Raw genomic sequence first — 22,549 nt, 5'->3', positions numbered from 1 at the left:
AACTCTATAAGTACATAAATGTATCAAATAACCATTCAAAGACGTCCTGCTCCATTCTCAATTGTGTTTCTTCTGCCGGAGTCTCTTCATCATCTGGGTCTGATTCCGGTTCAAACATGTACGGCTGAATGCCATACAAAACAGCGGGTCTCTCACTCTCAGCCATTCTGCTTCACCGACTGTTTATTGCCATAGGTATGCAAGTTACGCTCTCATCCAAAGGCAGGGCGGGGATATGCAGCTCATTTTTAAGGTGGTACACACCAAAACAGCTCTTTTTAAAACAGGCCCCAAAAATGACATTTTCAAATGGTCATAATAAATTAACTGTGGGGTATTTTGTGCTGAAACTTCACAAATACATTCTGGGGACACCCAAGACCAATATTACATCTTGTAAAAAGGGGCATAATAGGTGCCCTTTAAGACTTTTACTCTCTTTTTCTATTGCATTACCTATTTGTAAGTTTATGTTATGGGACTAAAGTATTATTTAAATGTTTTTTTATGAATGTATTATGATCTATGTACTTTTATTATTTTTATTAGTGTCTGTGTATTGCCATATTTTGCTCTCTCTGACAAACTTTTGATTAATCCGTATGCCAGCGTGGTTGGCTGATTAAGGAAATGGTGGAGACTGTTGCCCTTTAAGAGCACACTGTGGAGACTGAGAGTGTGCCCTATTGGAAGACATTCCGTCACGTGCTGGGATATCGGAAGTTGCCGTCTGTCGGTAGAACAGTGGTGCGCAGGCGCTGGCGTGAGAGGAGCATGCGAGTGCTTGAGGTGCAGTGAATACGACGGTGACACGGATTAACTTCATTCACGACGGTGCAGAGAGCGCGAGTGCTTGAGGTGCAGTGAATACGACGGTGACACGGATTAACTTCATTCACGACGGTGCAGAGAGCGCGAGTGCTTGAGGTGCAGTGAATACGACGGTGACGCAGATTTACTCTGAACACGACGGTGCAGAGAGCGCGAGTGCTTTGAGGTGTAGTGAACACGACGGTGACGCAGATTAACTTCATTCACGACGGTGCAGACAGCACGAGCGGGTCGAGGTGCAGGAACACGACGGCGACGCCGAGTATTTTATTCCCAACGCTGGAAATCATTGGGGCTGGGTAGTGTAAATCGCTACACAGTCATATTGTGAGTACCATACCAATAACTGCTGAATTTAATGCGATTGCTGGATAAAGACTCTGGGGTTCATTCTTATTTATCTTAAAAGTTATTAAAGACTGAGATAACCAGTGCCAGTGTGCCAGCCAATAGTCACTAATTTTTATATTTATTTTTTTATTATTTGTGCTGTGATACTGGGTTGTGATGTATTGCGTAGTGGTTGGTGATTGTGTGCACGAGTGTGAGTAGTAACTGGGTTGCTGGATTGCTTGTATTGGATTGGAGATACTGGCAGTTGTTTCTTATGTTTTTCCAGTACTGCTGGCTAGCTTCAGTGGAGGCCCTTGCCACCGTGGGACTAAAATAAGACCGTTGCTCGGACTTGAAGACAAACCAGACTGTTCCTAGAGACCAAGAACTTCTTGCTGCATTCATCCAAAGATAACTCCTCCGCTACATTTGTTTATAGACTGAATATCTTGCATTCTCCTCATTCATAACATTTTATAAAGTTTCAATTTTATGAGAATAAAATCCTTGTAATTCAGTATACTTCTGGAGTGTCAATGTGGTGATTGTCCAGTCCCCTGTGGAAAAAAAGTGATCATAATTGGGGTTAGATTGAGTCCTGGGTCTCAACAATAAATCCAGGTGGCGTAGTCGGCTACTTTTGATTATTGGCTTTATTGCCACCAAACTATAAATACCTTAGTTGCCCCTGTCACATTTACATGTCAGAGATCTTACCAAACATTTTAATCTTATAGTTTTTAAATTGTTTACACACTAAAGGTGTTACTCTACACAGCAAAATTTCCAGTGTTGTTTAGAGTTATTTTTATGGTGTTAATTTTCCAGTGTTGAAAAGTGTTGATTCTGGTGTTGATTTGAAGGACATCAACACTTACAGTGTAAACCAGCGTTCATTTTTTTACAGTCTATGGTTCAGAGTCAGTGTTATTTCAGCGAGTTGATTGACTGGTGATGAGTTGATCCTATTTCCGGTCGTTGCACATTATTTCCGTTTGGATTAATGGCGGATGAGCACGATGAGCGGATAGTGCTCAAATAGGTATAATATATTCTTTTACCACTTAATTCTATCCATTTTCATATTTATTTTATATTTCTCAACATTTCTAAGTTCCACAACATTGTTTGAGTGCTACCATTATTTCTGATTTGATTGCATGCCAGACCGCACCGACACGAGCCACGGGGCCAGTTTGCAAACTAAGGTAAGACTATTTAATGCTGATTAATTTGCGCATTTGACGACGATATTTTCTGTGATTCATGTAACTGTTCAATGCTTGAAACAAATGAACATAAAAAACGCAGCATTTATTTCTCTCCTGGGGCTCTAACGTTAGTTGTTTGTGCTGGCAAATTTAGGCAATATGCACTTTGTCTCATATTTTAGGACCGCCGTGCGTTATTTTCCACAGTCTCGGCCCGTGTAAGTGCAGCATCGTTAGGCGCGAATCTGCACCCCGCGCTCGAATTCTAGTGAAACCGCGTCGCGGTTACGTCATATTTCTGGCCACTTGTGAAAAGACCCGTTCCAGAACCAGTGATGTCTAACCCGTGCGCTTCATTTGCAAACGTTTTTTACTTTAGTAATTTGCTATCTTTCTTTAATATATAATTTGTGAGATGACAAATTGAGCTTCTGACTGCATCTGTTCGCTGGACTTTATTTAAAATGAACTATTTGCATTTTTCTTGACCAACAGCTGTCGTCATGCCGGGGAAAGTTCAATATCATGGTGTATTCCAAGATTTTCTAAATGAAGGTAAGTGCTGTGGCTTTGACAATAACTAATTTAAAGCCAGTCACATAGCATCTGTGCTTAAGGTCCACAGGGCTTGTTTCAAGCTTTGCTATTTGAGTTTGTCTGTCCTTTTTTTTTTTTTTTTTTTTTTTTTGCGCACTGATGTTGTAGAGGACACACATTGAAGTCATCAATTTAAACAAGATGCCTGGTGGTAATCCTGATGGTATTTGAAACTATGTATTGTGAAACGTACAAATGTAAATTGAATGGTAAATATTAATACTTTAATGTTTTAACACTTCAGGTATTCTTTTAAGTTCTCCATAATATAGTGTAAATGTCTTATCTTTAGCCCTGTATGATTTAAAACACGTGAAACATTAAATTGTTTTGCTTTTCTCTTAGTCACACACAAGATCCTCAGCCTCCAGCACATGTACTCATTCTTTTTCTGACCATCAGCAGCGCAAAACCAGCAAAGGCCAGTGACAGATTTAGCATAGATGTGATGACAGGTATGCATGTTGTTTTTCACAATTAATTTGTCTGTAATAATTACCTTCCATTTTACTAGTCTCAAGTTGTAACCCGTAATGTTGTCGTGTTTAATCAGATTGTCCATGACGCCCTGAAAAATAATCCAGTGATGGGAAAGAAGACTACGATAAGACAGACTTGTGCACTTCCATAAGGTAAAACTTGCAATACTGTTGCAATGTCATTGTGAACTTTGAAAACCACTGCTTTATGGGATTTACAACCATAATTTCAGTCGTGGTCCTGGGGACCCACAATTCAATTCATGGAACTCCTGCAAATGAGCTGATGATCTGAATCAGGTGTTCAATAAGGACATAATCTGTGGAGTGCAGCTTTTTAAATTTTTATTAAGGGGTTAATTTACTGAAATGTAATTTGTACTCCCCCTCATGACATTCCTAACCTTTAAGACATTTGATCATCTTCAAAACACAAATGTAGTTATTTTAATGAAATCTGATTTGTTGATTCATTGACAGTATATACCTCTGTGACGCTTCAAAAAGTTCATAAAGAGATCATAAATCTAATCCAAATGAATTAAGTTGTTCCGTATTTTCTGAAGAGACTTGCATTATGTGAACATTTAACTTTCTTTTTATTTACATATAAACATTTATAAACACAAACGGATCAGATATGGTAAACAGGAATTTACGCATGAGTTTATTCTCAGTGTTATGCAGCATCGTTTGAGCTTCCACAAGAACTATTTGTGCTGATTAATGTGAATAATAACCTAAAATCATTCTCTTCACTTTGAGTGGGTCTCACTCGCAAAGCCCTCTGCATCGCAAGTGATCCCACCCACCCGTAACACAGCTTCTTCAGTCTGCTGCCATCAGGGAGGAGACTGCGGAGTCTCCAGGCCAGGACCAGCAGATTGAAGGACAGCTTCATCCATCAGGCTGTCAGGAAGCTGAACTCTGCCCCAGGCACCACTGAACTATGAACCCCCCCTCAGATCCCACATCCCCAGGTCCTTCCACCTTCTACATCCTCTTATTGTATAGTTATATCTTATATTTTATATTGATCCAGATTATTAAGCTCTACTGTTAGTGTTATCTGTATGCACCGCGGGTCTGAGAGTAACAAAATTTTGATTCTCTGTATGTATGTACTGTATATGTGGAAGAATTGACAAAGCTGACTTGACTTGACTTGACTCTTCATCATATAAGGTGGCTGTGTCTCTTCAGAAAATTTAGACTAAAGTGCTAAACTTCATATGGATTAGTTTTACAATCCCTTTATGAACTTTTTGAAGCATCAAAGTGGTAGCTGTGTGGACTCTGTGGGTGGACAAATCCTTCAGTATTTTCACTTGTATTTAAAAGATGAATAAAAGTCTTACGGGAGTGGAACAACATTATTTTGGGTGAACTATCCCTTAAAGCACAATTCTCATCAAACAATATTAGTACTGAGTTTTATGTATTCATCTTTGCAAATATTTTATTTCTGTCTCGTTTAATTTAATTTTTGTTTTTGCTGTTTACAGTCCTTCACCTGCACCAGTATTTAAGGCCATCTCTGTCAGAGGGAGGATCACCAGCCATTCCTACTGGTACTGAGAAGGATCAAGGGCAGGACTGACAAATTCTTAGTGGTTGAAGCACCTCATCTCTTCTGAAGGAACCAGCTCCTTGAGTGCTATCGAACTTTAAGTCTACTGTTTCTACATGCTATGTAGGTCCTTTTATCTTTATCTTCCTGCTACACTCAACAACACTGATGTTGGTCTTACCAGTGAGTCTCCCAATGTAAAGGAATTGCATGGGAAGCATTGACAAAATTAAATACATGATGCGCCGAAAAAAAATGTCAAAGTACAGATATTGGAAGTAGAGAGTATGTTTAACCGCTTACATTTTGAAGTTTTACAGGTCTTTTGACCTGCAGAGTTCACATGGGTGAATTTGATGATGAATTTGTTTGAACTGTTATGTCTAAGACGTGTCATTGTTGAAAATAAACGTTCAAACTGATACAACGTATTGGCTGTTATTTAATGCAAACATTGTTTTTAGTTCAACTGAATACAGATTACATATCAGGGTTTGTATGAACACAATATTAGTGTGGAAATAACTCTCTTGGTGTTGACGCATCTAGTTTAGTTTTAATGCTAGCAGTGTAGTTTTAACACTAGCAGTGTAAATGAGGGGGAAAAACAAATAATTGTATTAATTATGAACACTTAGTGTTGTTGTAACTCTATTTAAAGTGTTAGTTTAACTCTATTTAGTGTGGACCTATATAAACCCCGAAAAAGTGTTAATTTTGACACTGTGAGTGTGAATTCAACACTTTCAAATTTGCTGTGTAGGCCTGCTCAATGAGTCTTGTCAATACCTTCTCTCTTTGTTGCAAGAAGTGTTGGGCACGTTACTTTAAAAAAGTAATTAGTTATAGTTACTTCTCACAAATAGTAACGGAGTTAGTAAATGAGTTACAACATTAGAAAAGTAACTAATTACCAGGGAAAGTAACTATTGCGTTACTTTAAAAAAAAAGTCAAATAGTAAATTAGTCTAAGAGTAAATTATTCTTGATCCGATTCATGACTCATGATCCGCTCTTGCTTATGAAATTTCTCTGTACTGTACAATACGTGTTGGTAGCCATTAAAGAAAATAAAGTTTCATATATATGTTTAAATAGTCCTAAGTTATGTTTTAAATTCATCTATTTGATTATGAAAAGTGAACAGCATGAGTAAGATGCGCAATATATCGGGAGTCATGGAGTGGGTCAGACATGATTTTGACCACTTCATTAAGTTTTGTTTTGTAGAAAGCCTTTCTTTAAAGTGAATTTCGTTTTGTAAAAATTGTATCTTAATTTTAATCAATGTTTCATCAACCAATTGCCTAGATTTAATAAATAAGAAGCAAATATAGCAGACAATATAATCATGGCAGGCGCAGGCGCGATCACTGACGAGTAAACTGGAGCGCGACTTATAGGCTAAATGAACCGAAACTCAGCTAAACAGTTAAAATGTCTCCTTGCTGTTTTGATCACATTCATAATCATTAATTTTGCCGGTTCTTTGTGGCAAGCTTTATGCGTGCGCTATAGCCTATATTACGATCCTCATTATGGTTTATTCTCTCCAGTATTTAAGAATTTAAATTAATATAAATGTGATTAGTCAACTAATGGCTTAAATGAATAATGTTTCTGGAGGTGCTTCGACAGATTGGAGTTGCTGTTTATCGCAGGAGATGGGACCTTCGAACCAGAAAGACACAGCTTACATTTGACTAAAAGGTTTTTGTCTTTATGCTCAACTAAAGTGAAATAATGAGCATATTTCCACTTTGAGAAACTCGTCTTGCTCTCGCCTTGACTCGCCATGACTGCCACACATACTTGAATAAACGGAAACACGCCCACAGTGCATCTTCATGTTTACAGTGATTGGCATCCACCAATCCTACAATGCGTTGCTGCTGTAGGCTACACTTTAATTAATTTAAAAAAAGTAACGGACAACACACCATATGGTAACAGTAACAGAGTTAATTTATTTAAAATGTAATGCGTTACAGTATTAGTTACTGTCAAAAGTAACTGTTACAGTAACGCGTTACTGCCCAACACTGGTTGCAAGTAACAGAAATAAGATTCTAATGAAGAATGTTTCCATGTTTCCACATTTCAAGTAATGAATAATTAAAATGAATAATTAAATATATTTTATAAGAAAAAATTTTGCTCAGTTAGCACACACACACACACACAATTGGTTCTATAAAATGAATTTATCTCTATTTTAAATTAAATGATTATACATAAAATATATAAGACAATGAATAATAAATATGTTACTAACATTTAATTAAATCTATAGTTATAGCTAAATGAAAATATAAAATACAAATAAATGAATAAATAACTTTAAAATGTTAGGTCAAAAGATTCATTCAAAAAACACAATCTTCTTTTAAATGATTATAAATAGTATATATGATTGTATATAACACTCGCTACAATACACATGCTACTAAAACAATGTTAAACATTATAGTTAATTAAATAAAAGTATGACATATCTTATATTTTCAGAGTTGAAGATGTAACTCCTTAAGGCCAAAACACACCAAGCCAACGAACTAGTGGCGATGGAAGCAGACTGCGGCGTTGGCTCACGTCGGCAGCGTCTGTGTCCAAAGTTGCCCTGACACCAAACCGACGCTAAACAGCCGACGGCCAAGTAGCACGTCAGTTCTGCGCATGCGTGAGATGAAATGCCTTTTCGAACCAGCAGGCGGCATTAGCAGAACAGCCAATCAGAATGATCAGATGGCCCGATGAGCTCCAACGCCAATTCAACATTTCAAATTGGCCGAATAAAAGCCGACGAGGACAAACTTCAGCCGACAGTGTGGAAAACACTGAGAAAACTTAGTCGGCCGACGAAGAAAAACTGTCCGACGGCCGACCGTCGGCTTGGTGTGTTCCTGCCTTTAGGCTATATGATGTATATTTATTTAATGCAATAAGTTGAAACATAAACTCTCTCTCACACTACCTTGTAGCGTTGCCACACAAGGGGAAGCCAATTATAGCCAATAATAATAATAATAATACATTGACTATTATATGTAAATAGCTATCCCCTGTATGTTGTTTTCTCCCTTATTTGTTGTCTGTGTTTGACCCAGATTTATATTCCCACAAGAATCTGCTCCCGTGAGATTCCGCTCGCGCTCCGTCGTCACGTGACGTTACGTCAACTCAGCGGGATGTTTTCCTATGTTTTTTTCTATATAAGGAACGGGCACGCCGGTGTTTAGGGGCGCGTCTTTCTAAGCACAATTTTTTTTCCCCTTGCCTTGTTTTTCCGACTGTTTTTGTGCTGTGCTGTTTTCTCGCCATCTCTTGTGGAGTATATTGTTTTTTTCCGGATTACTCGCCCAAGAGGACTCAAAACAGTTGGATTATACCTGTAGGATCCTGCTCACGGACTGGTTGTTTTCCCGGTGAGACTGCTCCTATATAAACTTTTCAATGCGCTGGACTCTAGAGACTATGTTGACACACATGCACACATACACATACATTTTTTTTATATTGGGTGTTTAATGTGATTTTTTTTTTTTTGTGGTGTACACTGATTGAATTGTAAATACATTTGGGTTTATTGTTGACATCGGTCTCCGGTTGTATTTCTTTTTTTCCCCTGCTGTTTAAGAAGCATAAACGTTCCCTTTATTTAGTGTAACTTCCTTGCATATTAACTGGAGTGTTATAACCTCTCTAACCACTTCTCACACCAAGGTGTGGAATGTGAGACAGTCACAGCAGTGGGGCAGGGAACAATCTGTGGATACTTCCACATGTGTGGATTTCATTCATGTTTTATGGGGGTTTTCCATGGACATGATTTTTGTAGTGTAACTGTATATTCTAGCCCATACACAAACACACACGACCCTCACAGAAAACGTTCTGCATTTAAGTAATAAATAAATAAATATATATTTTTAAGCTGTTTTTCTTATGGGTCAAATTTTGCTCAGGGGGAAACATTTGTGGTATTACTATACTTTTGGCTGTATTTTGTCCAGACAATTGAAAGCAATTTATCTCTATTTTAAAGGTGCCCTAGAATTAAAAATTGAATTTATATTGGCATAGTTAAATAACAAGAGTTCAGTACATGGAAAAGACATACAGTGAGTTTCAAACTCCATTGTTTCCTCCTCCTTATATAAATCTCATTTGTTTAAAAGACCTCCAGAAAACAGGCGAATCTCAACATTACACCGACTGTTACGTAACAGTCGGTGTATACGCCCCCAATATTTGCATAATGCCAGCCCATGATTGAGGTAAAAACACAAGGGCAGTTAGTATTACACAAGGGCAGAACGTCTGGATGTGCACAGCTGAATAATCAGACTAGGTAAGCAAGCAAGGAAAACAGCGAAAAATGGCAGATGGAGCAATAATAACTGACATGATCCATGATAACATATTTTTAGTGATATTTGTAAACTTTCTAAATGTTTCGTTAGCATGTTGCTAATGTACTGTTCAATGTGGTTAAAGTTACCATCGTTTCTTACTGTATTCACGGAGACAAGAGTCGTCCTTATTTTCATTATTAAACACTTGCAGTCTGTATAATGCATAAACACAACTTCATTCTTTATAAATCTCTCCAACAGTGTAGTGTTAGCCAGTTAGCCACAGAGCACAGCCTCAAACTCATTCAATATCAAATGTAAACACTCAGATAAATACAATACTCACATAATCCGACGCATGCATTCAGTATGCATGACGAACACTTTGTAAAGATCCATTTTGAGGGTTATATTAGCTGTTTAAACTTTGTTTATGCTGTGATAGAGTCGAGAGCTCGGGAGGGGGCGGAGACCTCGCGTTTTAAAGGGGCCGCAACCTGAAATCGGCTCTTTTCTAAATATGCCTTAAAATAGGCAGTTAAAAAAATGAATTAAAAAAAATCTATGGGGTATTTTGAGCTGAAACTTCACAGACACATTCAGGGGACACCTTAGACTTATATTACATCTTTTAAAAAAAAAGTTCTAGGGCACCTTTAAATGAAATGATTATAAATAAAATATATAAGACAATGAATAATAACAAATATGGTACAAACATTTATTTAAACCATTTTAGTTATAGTTTTACCTAAATTAAATGTGCTCTAAGTGATGTCACACGTTTTTAGGCCAAAAAATTTTTTTTGTCACATACAGCAAACATCTCCTCACTATCCGCTAGCTGCCTGTCCCCTGAACACACTATAAAAAAAAAAAAAAAACACGGTCTCTGTAGTCGCCACAAGCTCAGAAAACGGCAAGCAATAAAAACAAACTGGTGCAGCCTGGACCACAAAACATAATAAACATGCTCTAGCCAATAACCGACACAAATGATTTTAAATGTGCATTCATAACTGTTTCAGGAAGCACGGAGGAGAGGGGGAGGAAGAGGAGGAGGAGGGAGGGTCTAGCTATCCTCTGTTTTGTTTGACAACACTTCGAACGTCAACAGGAAGTTACTCCACCCAGGATCACTTAGAATCTTTAAATGTATATAAAAGAAATGCATATAAATATGAAAGCAACTTACATTTTTAGAGAACTGAACAAGTAGTTCTTTATGCAAAGATAATAAAATAAAATAAAATAAAAGTGAAATAAATAGTTCAGCATCAGAAACAAGACACTCCCAGATCCTCCCATGCAGGGATAAACTCCAGTGTGAAATTATGCTTCAGACCCTCACATGGACGGGTGGAGTCAGACTACATGAGCCTCTGTGTTACAGCATATGTTAAGACCACTAACTCCTTTCCAGAGTTAATGTTTTTGTACTAAATTTATTTCAAAGCACAATCTTAAAAGTTTAAAAATGATCTTTTAATTTTAAAAGGTTGTTTAAATCCAGTCTTTAAAGATTTAATAAAATTGTATCTTCTGTTTATCTTTCTGGAAGTCTGCTGTATAAAGATAACATCTGATGACCGATGGTAGAAATGATTTGCTTAAATTTAACCTAAAGTATTATTTTTATTTTTAATTAATCAAGAACTGTACAATGTTGAAATCGAAAACCTGTGAAGGGGTGGATTCTGGAATCCACTGCCGCTTCAATATATATATATTTTAAGTTATAAATCAACATTTATTTCTGTTAAATTATTTGAATGACTTCTTCAATGTATGTTAAAGGATCTATTTTCCTCTGTACATCTCACTGAGAGAAAAGAACATGTTATCAGTATGTTTTGGGGAAAGTTTCCTGCTCAGAGCAAAGCTCAGATCAACTTCAGCCTTGAAGAAGCTGTGAATCATGTGTATCTGTGTATGTGCGCTAAGTGTTTTGTGCAGGTCCCTTTGTACTGGACAACTGGCATTCTGCTCGAGACCAGCAGACGCCACATCATGACCCCAAAAGGACATCCGGTACCTAAATCTAGGGTCCCCCTCGTCATCACCGTGACGAAGGGAGATATGCTTCTTACTATCTGTCCACGTGTGGAAAATTTCTAATCTTGTCTATTTTCCTTAGCCAATCAGAATCATCCAACCTGAAGTAATGACGTAGTTAGTGGACTCTGTTAGAGTATAATTGTTGTGGAAATATGAATGTACGCAGAGCGGCCTACGAACTCCTTGTGAGACTTAAAGCTGGCTTCTGCTGATGAAACTGCAAACTATTCTTCATTAAATTTTTCTTCAATTTATTATTTTTTTAAACTTTGACTCCGGGTCTTTATTCAACATATCTGGTTTCAAGGGTCCTAAACTGTTTATCCCCAACACCTGTACTTAGTTTTCTTTGAATCTTTAAGAGATAAGATCTAACAGTTTTTTTTTTTTTTTTTGTCCATGCAACACTCAAAGTTTTTGAGAAATCTGTATGTTTTTAAGATAAACTGCGAATGTTTAATTCGATTTTTAAAAATCCACAGGTGAAGGTGTCTGTGTGTTTGATGCCTCACAACTCTCACATAACCTCGAAAGAGGGCTTAACATTGCTCTTATTTAGCTTAAGTTGTATCTTTAAGAAATTCACACATATTCAAACAGAGATCCGGTGTTCCTCTGTGCTGTTCCCATGAAAAAGTAATAGTCTTGAGTGAATATTTAATTTTACTCGTCATAATTCAAAGCATTATATTACTTTAAACATCAAATAAAAAAGTGGTCATATACTATTATGGTGTGCCTGAACTCAATATCTGACATAAGTGCAATACTAGATCATGGCTACTGCAAAATAAGTTACATTCAAAAATGAACTTTCACTGTTGTTAGTTTCACTCAATCCATCCTTGTTCACATGCACAAAAAAAAAACAAAAAACAAAAAAAACAACTCCTGTAACTCAAACTCATGTAACTACATAAACTTAATTTAACTGAGTAGTTTCTACTAAAAATTAATATTGTCAGCTTAACTTAAGTGTTTGTTCAGTCAACTTAACGTTTTTGAGTGAAACACACAAATTAATGTAGACTTAACTAACTGTGCAGTGGATCCGTAGTTCCCAGCATCCTTTGCAAGGGTCTGCATTAGGAGAGAAAATGTTCCGTTTTTCAGTACAGGTGCTGGTCATATAATTAGAATATCATCAAAAAGTTGTTTTATTTCACTAATTCCATTCAAAAAGTGAAACTTGTATAATATATTCATTCATTACACACAGACTGATATATTTCCAATGTTTAATTTGTGTTAATTTTGATGATTATAACTGACAACGAAGGAAAATCCCAAATTCAGTATCTCAGAAAACGTCTCAGGTTACATATGTAACCATGGTTCCCTGAGAACAGGGAACGAGACTCCATTCAAAACGAGAATCCATTCAAAACTATGTTTGCAAACCTTAGAACTGATGCAAACTACACATCCATTTGATACTTATTCACAGAAATAAGTATTTTCAGTGACAGCTATTTGTAGTGTAACATCTGATACAAATCCAGCTGTTAATGTACAATTGAATGACAGTTCAATCTTTCTCCATCATGTTTAGTCTCTATTTGTTTAGAATATTGCCAAAGGTATTCTGGTGGTGGTTTGTAAAGTGAGAAATGCATTGGTAAACTTTAAAGACACTGTAAAGACTTCCAACTTTGTGCTTTATGCAAATGAGTTCCACAGGGGAGAGAAGGATGGGCCACACTTTGTGTGTCCCCTCTGATGCAGAGGCCAATCACAGCACTCGAATGGAGAAGCGCCAAATTGCGATCTCCTCCTCATCGGAAAGGGATAAAGGTACCCTTTTAACAGACACTCCTTGTTCTGAGTCCCGGCTTGCGAAGCTGAGACACAACAGATACACGGTTCTGGGTCTTAACTCTGTAAGGAGTGAGACATTAACAGATATACTGTTCTGAGTCGGTCCTGCACGAGGATAGACACAACAGATACACCGTTCTGAGTCTGCCCTTCAAAGGGGGAAGGCACTAACAGATATACTGTTCTGAGTCTGCCTGTCAAAGGGGAAAGACAGAGCAGATACAACACAGTTCTGAGCCTCTGGTCCATCCAGAGAGACAACAACAGATCCCATGATCTGAGTCTACAGCTTGTGAGGCAGCAACAGAGATGACTACATTCTAAGCCACCAGCTTGTGAGGAAAGAGGCAGCAACAAACACTACGTTCAGAGTTTCCGTCCAGTGAGACAGTGACAACATCTGCAACAAGGTTAAGCTCAGGAGAGCAAACCTTCACTCCAAGGTTTTCGTATGCGTTTTCCAGATTGTTAAGGACCTTCTGCACCTACACCTGGGCCTCATCTGTGTGTTCCAGATTTTAGGACCCTTTGGTGCTCCTGGAGATCAGCATCCCACAGAGCTTCGTGTTCAAGACTGTTGAAACAGATTCTGGCTCCTCTCCCCACTGCATTGTCACCCGGCACAACCAGTGGAACACATCACCGTCATCGGACTCAACCAAGTGGAACGTAAATATCACTTAACCAAACCTCTTTCCAGAGACCTTGGCATTGTTGTATATTATCAGTATATAGTTTCCTAATTCCTATTAGATTCAATATAGCTGATGTTAGTCAATAACAAATAATCTCTTGTTTATTTGTTTGTTGCATAATAAGGTTCTCTACCTTATTATTTTTAGAGAAACAGTTTATCTTTCCATAAGATAACGTAACTCTTCCATAGCCACACCCAACTTAATCTTATCTTAAACTTAACTTGTATTCTATGTATCTTATGCACTTTATTCCTTTATCATTCATGGTATTCATTTAGTAGTCGTGTTAGTTATTCTTCTTTATCTTTTTGTTAATAAAATTTATTTTATTACACTTGTGTCTTCCTTGTGCTGATAATACAGAAGAGGTGCTACAAGTTAGCAATATCACCAATCTTTCAAATAAATCAGCTGACCACTTTACGTTAACTCTAAATGAATAAAAAGCCCCTGTTGAGAGTGTTCTCATACCAACAAGGTAAAAGACCTTGACTGGTGCCCTGAACTGGGGGGGGAAGTGGTCATCTGATGTACTCATAACCACACCTTAAGAGACGTGTGATCCAAAAATCACAACATCAGCGGTGACGTGAGTACCAATCCCTATTTTACTTTGCGTCCTTGAATGGACAAAGTAAAAATCACTACATAATTGGCGTCCCTGGGTGGGCTAACTTAGATTGAAATGAGCCTTCTGTTTTATCAACACAAGTCAATACACTGAAAGATAACAAACGAAGTAACTTTAGCAGGAAACAAAGTCTTTCACCAAGTCAGAAACCAATTGCATAGTGGTTCTCTCTAAGCCTGATTGATAGTTTCCCTTCTAGACTCTTTGATACTATTTATGAATAGGACTGGTTGAAAAGTGTATAGAATTGAGATTTTATTGTGGCATAGAGCTTGCATCATTTTTGCAATGTTGTAATTATTGATTAAACTAATTACTACTAGAAACATAGCATATAGTGTTCACCTTGTAAGTCTATCATATGGATTTGGAATTTTTATGTGAACCTGTCAGGTAAGGGTAGTGCCCTCTGACAAATTAGAGACAAGTGCTAGAATTCTCACCCCCTAGTGTGTATGTTACATTCATTGTTTACAGACACTTGTGGTAAACTTTCAGAGTTTAGCTAATTCAGCTGGTGTATTTATTTATTATATATATCCACAAGACAAGTATATATAATAAATAAAGATGGCTGATATGACCGCTGAAGCAGTAAGCCAGGCCTTAAAGGGCACTTCACTGATAAAGCTTCTTTCCAGCCTAGCACTAAACTGGCCTGTACAACCAAACCAGGCCACAGACAAAATATCCCTTGCCCAAGAACAGAACAAAGATTTGTTCCAGGAACTCAAAAATGAGCTGGCTGATCTGCGTAGGGATAATTTGAAATTAAGGACTAAAATATGTAGATTGTCATCAGAGACAAAAAGCTTACAGTCCATTACTGACAGTCAGGAGGTCGAACTTAAAAGAGTCAAAACTGACATGGGCACTCTGCAAACAGAGTTAACCATTACTCGAAATGACCTGCTGGTACAGACAGAAGTTCGATTCTCTAAGATCTAGCGAGACTAGGACTAGGACTAAAGCTGAGTTACGTTCAAAAGCAACAAGAAATAGAAAGCAAAACTTGTGTTCTGTTCAAACAACAGCTTCCAGACTCAAATGGTGCCCATATCCAATGTAGGGAACACTTGGGTAGACTAGGAGCTGAGACTGCAGCTAAAACATCAATGTTGGTAAACAAAGATAGCATTGCAAGGCAGAGATGTGAAGGAATAGGAACAAGGATCAGTGCATTGGAGAAAGGCAGACGTCTCCCCCACCAGCAACCTGAACCACAAAGTGTGCACCCCCACTCCTTTGGTTCAACTGTTAGGGACACACTGTTTTATGGCTTTGAACAGAGAAAGCATTATCAGGACAGTGATGTGACAGCCTCAAGCAGCCTAAAGGCCTGTACACACCGGGACGAATATCGCACGCGTTTATCGTCAGCGTTTTTCGAGACCTTTTTTGTGTTCACACCCAAGCGATTTTAACCGGCGATGCGCCGAGTGAAAGTGCAAATTCACTCCCTGACAGTATGTGGCGCTTGTGCTTAATGGTAGTGCAAATAAACATATGATATCAATAAAGTTAAAGAAGATAAAAAATGCATATAGATAAAATGGCATAGGCCTACATTATTTATGTATATATATTATATATATATTTCCTCTTTTTCTTGTTGAATTAGCTTTAGTTTCATCCCTCATGCTTATAAATTATAAACATATAAATAACTTTTATGCATTATGATGTATTCAAAATATTTAATCTTGTCATGTTTTATGTCTGTGTATATGATCTCAAACTATCATGTATACAAACCCATATTTTTTTGTTTTTTGTCATTATTATTGTTCATTGTTTAAGATACAACCATGGTATTTTCCCTGATCTTGTAATTGTAGATCCTGCAATAAAAATAAAGATATGAGTGACAGGTGCACTAACACCGCACAGCACCAGTAACTCAACCCTACCTAGAGCAGTTTTCCTCAGTGTTAGCAATGTCTGAAGCCAAAGAAGACATTAGCAGCTGCTCGAAGATCTCGCCTTTGGAGAAGACTGATTTTATACTCAAAAAATTTAAGTATAACTACTTAAAATTAAGATTACTCCAGAATGAATTGCTCTGCTAGCACATCCCAACACTTATACACAATAACAATGATAAATGCTGACCAAAACTTAATTATATAACTTTTCATTTTACTTCTTTAGTAAAACAAGCAAAATGTAATGTTTTGTCATATGACAGCTGTGCATGAACACACACTAGACAAATACAGCTGATGTGAATATATCTCAATTTACAGTCAATTCATCCATTAATTCATTGCTTAATAAAATATATACATCTAAATGATAATAATAGCATAATTAATAAAAAATGAAATACAAGTAATAATGACAATAAATAAATACATATACAAGACAACAACACACAAAACAAAGCTTTATTCAAATGTATTGATCTAACAATCAGGTATTTACAGTCCTGTTGTCATCTCAACACAGCTGTGCCAATTCTGCAGCTTTATTCTGATGAAGCAGCTGATGAACACCTTCATCATCATGTCCTTCACTGCTGCTCGTCTCAATGGGGACAGTGTTGATCCAGAGGATGAGGAAAATGATGATGATGATGATGATGATGATGATGGACCCCTAAACCCTCAACCTTGAAGCAGAAGTGGGAGAAGATGTGCGGGACAATCTGCTGCTGCAAACATTCATGTGTTCTCCATCAGCAGATTAAAACATTTTACAATTAATTCATGTCAGCATTCTGTTTCTTGACATATTTCATTTCATATTTTTACAATTACTTGCTAATTTTTGTTGTAGCTTCATTACATTTGTGGTGTGGTGGGCTAAACCACTGAGCTGGTCAGCAGAAGGTTTGCTGGTTTGATCTGTGCAGTGTCTCCTCCAGTGTGCCCTTGATTGAGTCACTTGAAAAGGAGGAGTGATGGAGGATCTCGTCCATGACACTGAACCATTCCCAGGATCTGCTGTGGCTCTCCATCCTCAGTGCTCACACCAGTCTGAGGACATTCACATCCTAGAATAATGCACAAATATAATACAAAAGCAGCCATTTTAACAGCACAGTGTTATTTGATTTCTGTTTTAGAAATAACAAAATGATCTTACTTTATATTTTGTTTCAGGCTTTCCACTTTATTTCTAACAAATGCCGTTGTCAGCTTTCCTTGCAGGTCCTGCTCCACAAAAGCTCTGCAGCAAACATACAGACATCAAGAACCAGAAAAGTGCTGTAATAAGTCAGTTTAAATTCCAATAATTAAAATAAAATAGACTTTAGATTTAAATAGACTTTGTATTCATTTCTGGAGTATCCTCACCGAAAGCTTTTGATGGCATCATTCCTCTACCTGATAAACACACGTAATCATCTGTCCCTGTAACATCAGACAAGTTTCCTGAGATTTATGTGCTCAAATCTACATTTACATGTTGATGTGTTAACTCACTTCTTATCCAACACAAATGGTCCTTAATGTATGAACAGTACTAATGGACAAATAAAATAAATTAAACTTATGTGTAGTTACTGTAGATTTATTTATTTACATTATTTTCATTCATGTAATGTAAGCAGTGTTGACAACAGTGAATAACAGCACAAACACATCACTCATAATACATAATCCATCACTCATAAGTCATAATACTTAAATATGTTCCTGTCAGAGGTTAAATAAACATTTAATAAGCATCTTTAAGATGTATGGTTTAGAATATGTAATTCCACTTCGGAGAATTAAGTTATGTGTGTTTACTAGAGATCCCGTTATCTACATAATACATAATATATCGTGTTTTACAGTAAAGTCACAACTATAGTGTCTAGCATCTTCACACATTCAGCAGTTTACTCTACAGTAGTTCAACAAATGTGTTTTCGGTTTTCAATACTCACATTTAACAGCATCCGCGTCACTTTTCTCAAGTGTTTGATTATGATGTATCCTCTCCCGTGGCCTCCTGGGATAGAAAAGTATCTATCGAGGAATACTTCAGAATCTGTGCAGAAGTAGTAGGCCATCCGGGAACTCCTCGACTACTCATTTATGATTACTGAGGTTTCTGACATACTTATTCGCTCGCCTACTGCTTTTCCCCTTTTATATATAGTAGGTAAGTAGGCGGTTTCGGACGCACTTCAAGTAGGCGCACGGCCGAATCTCGCGAGAATTATTACGTCACCTAGGTAATTTTCGCCTACTCTTTTTGCTTCTGACATACTTAATCGCTCGCCTACTGCTTTTCCCCTACTAAATAGTAGAGAAGTAGGCGGTTTCGGACGCAGCCAATGTGTTTAATATATGCAAACTAGGACTACAGAGGTTATACGTCTAAATACAGAATACAGAAGAATATACAAATATATACAAAGGGAACGTAGAGACAGGACAGGGATTATGGTCAAAGAATGGAAAAATTGCAACAGTTAACCCCTTTGAAAGCCAGCACAGAAATCAGTTTAAACAAATTTCAGTGAAATTATAATACTTGCTTATGGTTCAAATCGGTGTGCAGCAGAGTTTCAATGCACCTGGCTTGGTTGGTCCTTTCCGAGAGGGTTTCTCTGGCGGGGTTTTCAAACGAGGTTTAACTGACGCGTAAGATGACAGAGAAGAGAGAAGAGAGAGAGAGTCCAAGGAGATGGTCGTCCCGGAAGGAGAGCGCGTGATGGCAGCGCTGTCACCTGAGGCAGTACCATCCTGATACGTGTGCATATGCTACAGACCCCCCTTCAGCCAACGAAGTTCCTGTGCGGACTTCATTGGACGGTAACCAAGTTCGATGGCACATGGATCCGGATGGTCACACAGCAGGTGGTTCAGGTGTGATGGTGATTCCTGGAGGAGGATGGGATTTCCGGTTCTGACTGGTCCTCTTTGCTTGAGAGACAGTACACTGCCAGATTGCTGCAGTGAAGGATGGAACCCAGGGGTACCTGGATCCACTTACTTGGATTGGGCAGGCTGACCCGAGTGGTGGTGTTGTGCTGATTGTAGGTAAGGGTGGCAGCATGAGTGGGGGTGTGGACGAGCAGTCGATCACCCACAATCTTGGCTTGGGTTCCGATGACTGGGGTGCGAGGCTTGGACTCAGCAGGGCAGCGTGTGTCGCTGGTTATGGGCTGCAGCCGGTCCATTCCTTCAGTGTGGTTTCTGAGGAAGAGCTGGTTTGGGCAGAAGTACTGAAAGTCTTTGGTGAAACTACACCTGCAACAGTGGGGAGCCAGGCACAGCCGTGGGTTGCTGTTGTGGTAGGCTACCACAACTGAGGTGTGTTTCTTGGCATGGGTGTTACGTTGCCACCACCTGACATTGACCTTGTCCTTGGGTCTGGAGATGTTATCAACCTTCGTAAAGATGAGGCACGACAGGGCCAGGCCGAAGGGTAGGATTTTGTACTGACATGCTCGACCTGTGGCGAGGCAGAACCGAGACATGAAGTATGAAGACACCTGAGTGTAGTGAACACCCCTGAAAACCGGAGGACGCCGGATGAACTGAATCGCATAGCCGAGTCTGATAGTACGAATGAACCAGCGGAACGGGCTGGAGAGCACTACCAGGCTTCCAGTCACCAGCAGAACCAAACGCACCACAGACGTACTGGGGGTGGGGCAGCGAACCAGAGTTTTTTATTTATTTATTTATTTTTTTTAACGGGGACCCTACTCGGATGGTATGGTAGCGGCCCAGAGTGTGATCAGACTCTGCGAGGTAGCAGTGCGTATGGGAGACGGCACACAGGGCGCGGCCTGCACCAACACACTGACACCTGCTGGCGAAGTGAGAGGGGGCTGGGAGTGGCAAGGCAGAGCCTTGCACACTGCCAGCCACACCCACTTGGGACCTGGAGGACCAGAAAACAGCTCTTAGTGGGTACCGCTGGACTCCGGAGAGCCAGCAGTGGAACAGACCTATTCTCCACCCGGCCCTCCTCCGGGGAGGGAGCGATGCGAGCATTGTCTCCCGAAGAACTGTTTACCTAGCTCCAGGTCGCCTATCTTCCAAGACCACTAACTGCTAGCCAACTGGGTTGACTGCGGGCTGGGCGGGCTTGATTTTAGACCAGCTTGTGAGATGAGTGCATCGAGAAAGCGTACTTTGACGGTGACACATCCCAACAAGGCTAGCCAGGGGTGTTTCTGGACTACCAAGGTGGACATCGTCTGGCCAGGGGCCTGCGCTATGACTTGCATCATGCGGAGCTCAAGCCCGACTCAGGCCTACCAAAGACCTGCTGGGGCCAAGACTCATGCAGGGCAGAGGTGGTGTGCCCGTAGCACTGCCACCCCACCCTAGAGGGTAGTGAGAGAGAAAAAACTTGCAATGCAGATTATGGCCCCCTTGGCGTACCATATTAGATGCCAAAAAAGGCCACAAACTGACAAGTTTTTCCATGCACTTCCAGGCTAAGAAAGGGGGCGGGGCAAGGCGGAAACGCGTCGCACAACGCCCCCAGGGGCCCGGAAAAAAAGCATTGTTGTCAAGTCTGAATCTGATTCAGCATGAGCACACCACAACCGTGGGACACTCAGCTTCATCTTCATTTTCAGAGCCCAACAACACTCTCTCCAATGTAGCAGTCGACATCTGATCCTCTGCTGAAGCTCTGACTAAGACGCTAGGTCCCCCATGAGAAAGACCAGCAATCCAAGCAAAAGCTACCAGCCATGTTGAATAGTGAACGTGGCCGCCCAACTGGACGACACACGGCGCACTGGGCGCCGACGTGGCCATGTTTTACTAAACATGAACCACCCACGAACACAGACACAACATGTTTGCGATGCACTAGAGGAGTGGGGGGCCCACAGAGAATGGCTCAGCAGGTATAGCCCCACTGTGATCCTCTGGTCACCCAAGCTTATTAACCAAAGTAGTATTTTTCTAATTCAGAAAAATAACTAGATCAGGGAATAAGTGAGGGGACTCCACCTCATTAAAAGGCACTCGAGTCTCGACCATGCATCTAGAGCGCCAGACGAGGGGTTGCCATAGCAATGCGCGCTGTCAATTGGCAGCTCGACGGCACACGGCGCGCTGAGCGCTCAAGCCCTTACAACAAAGGCGAGACAAACAACGCGCCGACGTGGGCATGCTCTCATTTTCACAAGAACATGAACAACCCACAAACACAGTCTCAGCACGCTAAGCAGACATGAGAGAAAGTAATTGTGGCCGTCAGCGAGGATAGGAAACGACCGCCTCCAGAAACGCACAGACTGAATGGCGTCTTGAAAAAGACGCAGTGTCTGTCTGTGAAGTCTGATATTAGAAAGGGAAATTACAGCTCTTTCTGTGTCGAGACACACAGGGAGTGTCACGAGAGTGTGTACACACACACACACACACACACAGGAGACCAGCCCAAATCGCACACCAACTTTATGGATTTACAGCGGAACGCTGTTTCACAGCAGTAGTTTTCTCGCGGACTCGCTGCAGAGTCATAACACCAACACGGTAAGGCTGCTTCTTTTCATTCTTCAGACTTGTTTGAAGTTCAGTCAGGCTGTAGGACACCAAAGTGTTGGCTCCAAAGCGAAAGACAGAGTGCGATTGCATCTGCTTCCTATTTATATCCCCCAGATGTGGGCAGTGCACATTATGCAAATATCGCACGCCAATGTTCATTGGCTTGTTTTAGTTCTCTCGAAGCTGATAGGCAGGGGCGGACTGGCCGTCGGGAGCACCGGGACATTTCCCGGTGGCCTGATGGTTATTCTGGCCTGCCGGCTGCCGCTGTGCTGTCGATCAGACTGACGTGTATGCAACTGCAAATTAATTGACGCACTTATGAATCTACGAATCAGGCGATCGCGGAGTGAAAATGACACCACATGACCCAACATCTGCGAAGCGCTGCATAATTGGCTATATACAGAGGCAGGCTTTATCTTGAAAAATAGTGCAAAAAATGGAGCGTAAACGCAAAGGAGGAGCAGAGAGGGAACGCATAAAAATGAGAAAAGCCCTGGCCACAGAC

At 39.7% G+C, this 22,549-nt stretch overlaps 1 long non-coding RNA gene across 2 annotated transcripts; it reads left to right on the top strand.

Annotated features, from left to right (window-relative positions):
- The first annotated feature begins 740 nt into the window (after positions 1 to 740).
- On the top strand, positions 741 to 5,451 carry LOC137007958 (uncharacterized). 2 transcript variants are annotated; one of them, XR_010892731.1, is made up of 7 exons: positions 741 to 2,206; positions 2,332 to 2,372; positions 2,871 to 2,930; positions 3,318 to 3,427; positions 3,526 to 3,604; positions 4,217 to 4,431; positions 4,957 to 5,450. It is a non-coding gene; the product is annotated as an uncharacterized lncRNA (long non-coding RNA). The 2 variants fall into 2 exon arrangements; XR_010892732.1 differs by lacking the exon at positions 4,217 to 4,431 and having other exon boundaries at positions 4,957 to 5,451.
- The last annotated feature ends 17,098 nt before the right edge of the window (positions 5,452 to 22,549 follow it).

The sequence above is a fragment of the Chanodichthys erythropterus genome, chromosome 19, assembly GCF_024489055.1.
Source record: "Chanodichthys erythropterus isolate Z2021 chromosome 19, ASM2448905v1, whole genome shotgun sequence".
Classification (NCBI taxonomy): Eukaryota; Metazoa; Chordata; class Actinopteri; order Cypriniformes; family Xenocyprididae; genus Chanodichthys; species Chanodichthys erythropterus.
The sequence above is the reverse complement of the archived record's forward strand: the minus strand, read 5'-3'. Positions and strand labels throughout refer to the sequence as shown.